This window comes from Rousettus aegyptiacus, unplaced genomic scaffold, assembly GCF_014176215.1.
Source record: "Rousettus aegyptiacus isolate mRouAeg1 unplaced genomic scaffold, mRouAeg1.p scaffold_m13_p_3, whole genome shotgun sequence".
Taxonomy (NCBI): Eukaryota; Metazoa; Chordata; class Mammalia; order Chiroptera; family Pteropodidae; genus Rousettus; species Rousettus aegyptiacus.
Window position 1 is genome coordinate 107293808 of NW_023416306.1, and position 8147 is coordinate 107301954.

Consider the following 8147-nt stretch of genomic DNA (forward strand, 5'->3'; position numbering starts at 1 on the left):
CACTCCCCTCCCTTGATTAATTGCGATTATTTTAGCCATAGTTAGCACCTAAATTTCTGAGAATGGATTTATTAAATAGCTCCCAGATTTATGATGGCTTGTCTAGTCCTACAAGGTCCAATTTATTTGTTTTTTACCTTAGTTTTTCCTGGAGAGCAGGAAAAAAAATAGGGTTATTTTGGACTGTTATCATTTACACAAACCTTGGATTCCCTGGAAAGTTGCTATTTATTTCATTGCTTTTCAGCAAAGGCATTTTTTATACCTAACCCAGTATGAGCAGAACTCACGTCTTATTTATAAGGATCTCATACACCATCTTATATAACAAGTGACAATAAAAAGAGGCTGAAATGTGGATTACCCTTGGGTCTCAGATCAAGAGTATAAAAGTAGCTTTTGTGTGTTAATTTGGTCAAAAATACTTCTATCCACCCTGTTCTCTGATCACATGAGGTTTCCTATGTTACAAACTCACTTTAAGCACGTAACTTATGATAAAATAAACTGGATGCTTTAGAAGGGTCAGAGTTCTAAGATGTTAATAAAATCTATTTAAGATTATAGTGTTAGCCATTAGTAAAAAGATACTACTAGACCAGTTAATATAGGCATGAAAATGTCTACTTTTAATTTCATATGAAACCAAGTATTGAAAGATTCTTGAGAAAAAGCCCTTTTAATAACTAGAGAAATGATCATACATCATAGAAACTATATTTACACATACAGGATTATTGATAAAATACTAAGATGTCTCTTGTTTGTCTTGATAGGGAAGAATTGTTTCACACTCTAGATCTCAGGCTATTAATAAATTAAAAATGTCCTTAGGTAAGGATATTTAGAACAATACACTAGGTTTGCATAATCACAGGTTTATTTTAATACTTTGAAATTTAGGATCCTGGGTCATAACTATAAAGGAAACAAAAATAGCATAAGTTTATATATATCTTTTTGAAATTGGATCAAATGCAGATGTTACAGCCTTTTTTTTTTTTTTTTTTTTTTTTTTAAGAGACTGGTGTTTTAAAAGACCAGTGATCAGATGATAGGCTTATGTAACCCTGGGCCCCAGGAAATGAGGTTAGAGTAGGTTAAATAGAAATTACAGAGGCACAAGAGTAGGCTGGACAGTTTTAGAGTAAGCTAATTTTTATAAAGGGAATTCTGGGTAATGGCAATCTCAGTGACAACCTTACTCTCACTGTTTAGTGGAAGTAAGTTTTTAAGTAAAATATAGTGATGAACTTGTTGGATATAAAATTCAGAACAATGGGGTTTTTCAATTTGCAATAGAATCTAAGAAAATTCTATGGAAGCATTTAAGAATGCAGTTTCCAGCCATGGTTGAAAAGCAAGAGAAAAGGTGAATGGTTTATAAAGGAATTCTTCTGAAATATTTCTGTTACTACATCATTTTTCATTGGAAAACTGCTTAGAACTCACTAGGTTACTTTCTAATATGCTGCTAGCTTAAACCTGTCAGGATGGAATGGATGATAAATTTGAAATGCTTGAAAAAATTCCCAGTAGATTTCAGTTCAGATGTTACCACAACACCTGAAGCCTGCAGGATTATAACATTAGTGCTAGTGTGTGTTTTAAAGCCTGTTACAGAAGGAACTAGGTGTAACAGAAAAGGAAAAATAATGCAAATAGGAACAATAAGATGGCAAATAGGAACAATAAGATGGCAAATTGGATGGGAATAAGTCAAATGAGGATTGAGAATGTAATGGAAGGAGTGGAGGAAAAGTAACCATTGATGGAGCCATACATGAGCCATAAAATACCAATAAACCAATCTGCTAGACAATTTTAACAGCAGTGTGTTCAAAAGAATAAGCAGGGGGAAACAAAGCCCAAGGGGTATAATACTGAAAGAAACAACAGATGACAAACCGTACTTCACAAATACTAGTGTATTTAAGTAATATGAAATGATAGGGGTGTGTTACAGAAGTAGGGAATAGGAAATAGCTGTGTAATGAAATCAGTTGAAAGACGTACTTGAATATGTAGCTCGCCTGTGATGGCATTGATGGACCACTGATAAACTAAATTTTATATTCAGGAGAGGGCCAGGAAGTATTATTGATTGGCCTGGGAGAATGAAGGACTTCGGCCACAAACTTTCCTGCTGACACTTGACCTTTTTAATATGAGGAAAATTAAGCTATACCAGTGTCAAATGGGATTTGAACCCTAGTTCAGATCACCTGACCAAGAAAATGCATTTCAGTTGAATTTAGAGGGATAAAAGAATAAGCACCCTGATTATTCAAGAAAACCAAATAACTAGTAAAACAGCTATACAGCTATTACAAATGATAGTAACCAGTAAATGAGTTCAATGTAACATGCAGAGTATGAACTACTAAGTAACTTAAAAACTATCAATACCTCACAGGGAACAGGTAATTTGCACTATGGTGTTTATTTGACTAAAGGGCACTGCGTTGGAGAATTTTTAGTGTTATAAAAGCTTGGGACAAAGTAAAAATGTAAGCTGGTTATAGATAAATACCTGATTGCGATGAAAGAATTACCAGTTTTAGGAAACAAATTAGGGATGTTGGAAAATTCCAAATTTGTATTGTTAAATTAATCCTAATGAAGTAAAGTAAATCAAGGAGAAGGCCTCAAGACAATGCAGTGGTATTAATAACAGGTTAATATGTTTTCCTCATTTATGAAAAGCAGACCTGTTTAAAGTGGTAGTCCTGTTGTCTATGCTGGGACTCTTCCCCCACTAAACTAGAAGTACAAAATAGGAAGAGAAGAGAGGGTGTAATGGGGTTAATACCAAAAAGACAAGTTAGTTAACAAGATGGAGTTGAAGCCTAAGGAGAATGGGGGATAAGGCATATTGCTCTCAGTTCTGGTCCTGAGCTTGCTAGACTATTTTTAAGGTATCACACAGGAAATTCAAGAGCTTGAGAGGAAATAAGATGTTCTGAAGGTTTGACAAAATTTTTACTTGTGCAAAAATAACTTCTACAGGCCTTTCACAAAAGAAGTCATTAGAATGTTAGATCAGTTGGTTTTTAACAGTGGTTGTATGATAAAATTACCAAGAAAGCTTTAAAATCCTGGTTTTTAGGTGTGCGCTCCAAACCAATTAAATCTCAGCCATTGGGACTCTGGCATCAACATTTCTCAAGATGCTATAATTTCAATTTGCTACTGTATGGGGAGCCCACAGTACCAAGAGGCAAAAAGTGCCCTTTATGTGGTAAATAAAGTGAAAGGAAAGGATTAGGAAAAGATGAGGCTTTCAGAAAGTGTGTCTCTAGGTGGGTGACTGGCAAATAAGTTAGTAAAAGAATGCTCATGTAATAGGTTGAATGGGTTAAGACAAGTGCTTAAAGTAATTTAATAAAACTGATGAAATGGTACCTGCGTTGAAAGCTATGGTCAATGTGTAGACATCACTGAGGGAGGCATCTGGGTAGAATTAAAAGATGAGAAAAGCTAGGGTTTAGGGAGAGACAAATCCTTATTCTCTGAGGTTGCAGGAAACCATGGTAAGGTAAGCCCAAATCGATTGGCCCACCATTTAAAACTACTTCAGTGTTGAGTAGAATTTTCTATGATGGACATGTTTCACAATGCATCGACCAGTATAGTATCCCCGTGGCTAGTGTGAGAGATAGGATTTCTTTTTAATTTTAATGTAAAAAGCTACATGTAGCATGTGGCTTACCTTAGTGTACTAGAGAATACTGAGCAGTTTCTAAGCACAGATACTGATTACTCATTCAAACTTAAATGAACGAATGTTGTTTATAACATAATTTATATGCTGAGTTCACAGAGCATAACATTTCTAGGCCCTAGACCCTAACATTGAAGATTTCCTTAGTATGAGAATATCTAGAACTGTAGACCTAGTACATGTTGGTCACACCTTTATTTAGCAATGTGTCTTGCAGGATAAAATATATTTTAATTGGGAATCCATGTCGTCAGTTGGGTGTCTGAAGGCCAAGGCAGATATTATTTACAGAAGGTTTTATATACATCTAGCATGATGCTGCACAAACATTTAACTAATGTACATACATATAGTCTCAATTCTCAGTCCTATTACATGTGTATGGAAATAGTAATTCCTATGTTTCAAAGAGTTTCAGAGAGATGAAGTGCCTGGTTTAAAGCCCCATAGTTATTAAATGGAACAGCCAGCATTTCAACCTGTGATCTGACAACATCCGTGGCTTTTGGACCCTAGGAGAGGAAGTGGTGTCTTTGAACCCATATTCTGAATCCTAGAAAATGACAAAATGATTTCCAAACTATTGTAACAGACTAAGATTCCAGCACCTTCTCAAAATTGATGAAAGAGGAAAGATTCTCACCATTTTTCTCTGTTCTTTACTAGAATGGTTTGTAGACAACAGTTTCAAAAGCATATTATTGAAAATTGCCTGCCTAAGAGCTGAAATGCTGTTTCATACAAAATTGGGCTTCATAACTAGCAAAAATATAGAGAATACTGTCTCCTACCCATTTTCCTTATCTCTTTCTGGGGCACCCAGGACCCCTATTTTAAACCATTTCTTTCGCTTCAAACAAGCTTTCCAAATATTTTGTAAGAATCACTGTCAGGACAATGACTAGATGACTTTGGCCATGTACCTAGCACGGCCCATTAGAAGCACCTGGTAGTGTCATTGCAAGTGCTTCCTAAAAAAAAAAAAAAAAGGTCTTTACCAAAAGGATTAATGTGAAAGGGACTCAGGGACTCAGTGACACAGATTGGGTCACCTTTGCATACCCACACAAGCCATAATGAATTTCTGGTGTGAATTTAAGACATACAAAAATGGGAATTAAAAAAAATGTGAGCCTGGAAATTACCATCCGTTGGTCTTTAAAGTCTTTAATTGTTCCCATCCAGACTTAGAACTATCTTCCTAAAGAAAAAGTCATGTTTAGTTTGTTTGGATTTTTGCCTGTTTTGTCCCTGCTCTAAAGGATACTTACTCCAGAAAAGTGTGAATGAGATACTTGAAAGCCCCTCTTGGCCCTGCTGGGAGAAATTACCCCAACCAGAGGACTTGTACCTTGATCGGACCAAGGGCACTAGGGTGCTAGCTAGAGCCAACTGCCAGCCCAGCCTCACCCACAATATTTCTCTCCCTACTTGGAACTTGTTACTTTCAGTTTCCTCATCCAGCCAAGCTTCCCCTTTTCCAGAACTCTGTGCACTCTCCACGAAAGTTGTTCTGTAGCAGCACCCAGGTCATTCCCACAGTCCCAGGAGCCACTGGGGTTTAGTTCCCAAAAAGTTGTGTGCATAAGTGCTGGAAATGCTGTGGTGATTTTCTCTGTCCTTTCCAGGTCCCCTATCCTAAACGGACCTTAGTGATTTTCCAGCTATAGAGGTGTTTCAGCCATCTGGTTTAGGCAGAGGGACAGAATCTACTCCCCCAGGGGAAGTCTAGAAGCAATCTCACTTTTTTTTTTTTTTATTCTCTCTCACCTAGACATATAATCCTGATCGATCCTTGTGGGGCCCAGCAACTACCTGGGTACATACACTGGGCTCTACTATATACCCCTCAGCCTGTAGATCAGGCACATGGCAGCATTCTGAAGTTTATGCTGACTTGTCCTATTAAGCACTCACCTGAGTGTAAGGATATACATCTTTCTTCAAAACAATACACAGTCCCCAGCAGAGTTCTCTATTTTGCCAAGAAATCTACAGTCTTCACATAAACGACTTGAAGGATCATTTTCCCTACATCTCTACAGACGTTGGAAAGCATTGCTTTGCTTTGGTATACCTTAGGAGTCCTGTTTACCTTCTTAGTACCAAAATGGCAGCATCTTGCCTGCCCTTTGTACACTGGTTTTTCATTTTGCCTTCCTCACAATGCTCTTTAGGTGTTTTTTCTTCACTAGTAGTCCCCTAACCACGATCCCCACCTTTTAAGATTCAACTTCATGGCAATTTTCAATTCTGTCCCTTAGCAGTTTGGCACTTAGCAGCTTAAGAATATCCTAGACAGATTCAGTTGCAACATGGGCACACACCGTTTTCCTAAGAAAAAAATGTGCTAATTAAACAAGACTGAAACCAAAGTTAACAAAATGCATTCCCCTGTATCTAGCTGATATAAACATATGACTATATTTGCTCAGATCAGGAATAAAGACTGTACCATATTTTATAGCTATGGTTAAAGCTTATGTGCCTCTTAGCTATCAGTTGTTCTATTTCTCTCCCTCTTGACTGCCACCAGCCCAGTCCAAGCTACCATGACCTTCCTCCTGGCTTACTGCAGTAGCCTCCTGCATACCCATATCTACTGTGATGCTTTTGCAGTCACTTCACACAACAACTATTGCGATCTTTTCAAAACACATATAACCTTGGCCTAAAACCCTTTCACCTTTACTTGCCCATTAGGATAATGACAAAACTTTTTAACACAATTTACACAGCTATAAATGGCATCCCCTGCCCATCTGTCAGCCTCTCTGGCATACGCTCCCTCACTTTCCCTATTCCAACCATATCAGACTTTTCTTTGTCTCACTCTCCATTCTCTTCTTCACCTTCGCCCATTTGATTTGATACACACACACACACACACACACACACACACACACACACACACACTCATCCTTAGAGTTGAGCTCGAGTGCTGCTTCCTCCAGGAAGCCTACCCTGTCTCTCTTAACTAAGCCAATAGGCTCTCCTAGAACCAGGAATCTTGTCTGTAGCACTAATTACAGTCACACGTCAATTTGTATGATTATTTGATTAATAAGTTTTTCTTATTAGAGTAGAACTCAGTGAGAGCAGGAACCACATCTATTACTGTTCACCAATATATCCCAAGCAGTTAACATAGTGTCCAAAACAAATATATGTTGAATGAATGGGAAAGGAAAGGAAGAAGTTAGAAAAGGTTAATCTTGGCTGAGGCCATCTTGGAAATAAATGGGTGGCAAGAATGCCAAGAAAGATTGAAGAACTGACTTTTCACAACACACCTGGAAAAGTGTTTTAATGCCTTGTGCCTTTCTTAAGGGCGTGTATTCTTACAGGTGAGTGTCAGGGGGCCATACTTTCACTATAGTGGAATTTCACAATCTCCCAATGTCAGCCTCCAACAAAACCCTCAATGATCTGTGTTTGATGCCAAGGGTGAGAGAAAAGCCATTATCCAAAAAAAGATGGATGTGCTCATTGCAAATAACCTGTCTTTCAATACCTTTTAGTCCAACTTCCTTTACAAAACCCACTCTCCCCTTAGCAGCTCTCATACCTCTCAACACCTACATTCTTTAATTTTTAAAATTCAAATATACGTATATGCCCTAAAATGCATATGTTTTAAGCGTGCAGCTTGATGATTTATGAAGTAATCATGCCTGTTTAAACACCGTCCTGCTCAGGATATGGTACATAACCAGTATCCATTCCCCCCTCCATTCATTATCCCACTAGGTAACCACTATTCTGACTTCTCTCACCATAGATAGGTTTGGCCTGTTTTTGAACTCTATGTAGATGGAATAGTATTTGTATTATTGAAGTTTGGGCTCCCCCTGAGAGAAACACTTGGATACAGTAGGATGATTCCAGGAGATAGGAATGAGAAAGTGGGAAGAGTGAGACAGTTAAGGAGGAAAAGCCAAAATAAGGGTTTGTTATTGAGATTGGATAGTGTTTTCCAGAATTGTCTGAAAGATGAGAGAACTGGAGGCTGAAATATTTATCTATTGGTTATTTCCCATTGACTGATGGAAGCCACAAGCAGGTTAACTTTCTTGCAATTTGGGGCTGTAACTGATCTCTGGCGGCACTGAAGGACATTTGGATTGTTTTCAGTTTGGGATAATACTGCTAAGAACATTCTTGTACATTTTTTGTTTTGACAACACGTGTACATATTTCTGTTAGGTATATTATAATCAGATGGAATTGTTAGTTTATAGGGTGTGTGTATATTTAGCTTTAATAGATATTGTCAAACACTTTCCCAAAGTGATTGTACTAATGTATAGTTTCACCTGCTGTAAATGAAATTTTAAGTTGCTTCACATCCTTGCCAGCACTGTTGTCTGTCCTTTTGATTTTAGGTTTTTTAATGAGTGGTATCTCCTTTTGTGTCTATTTG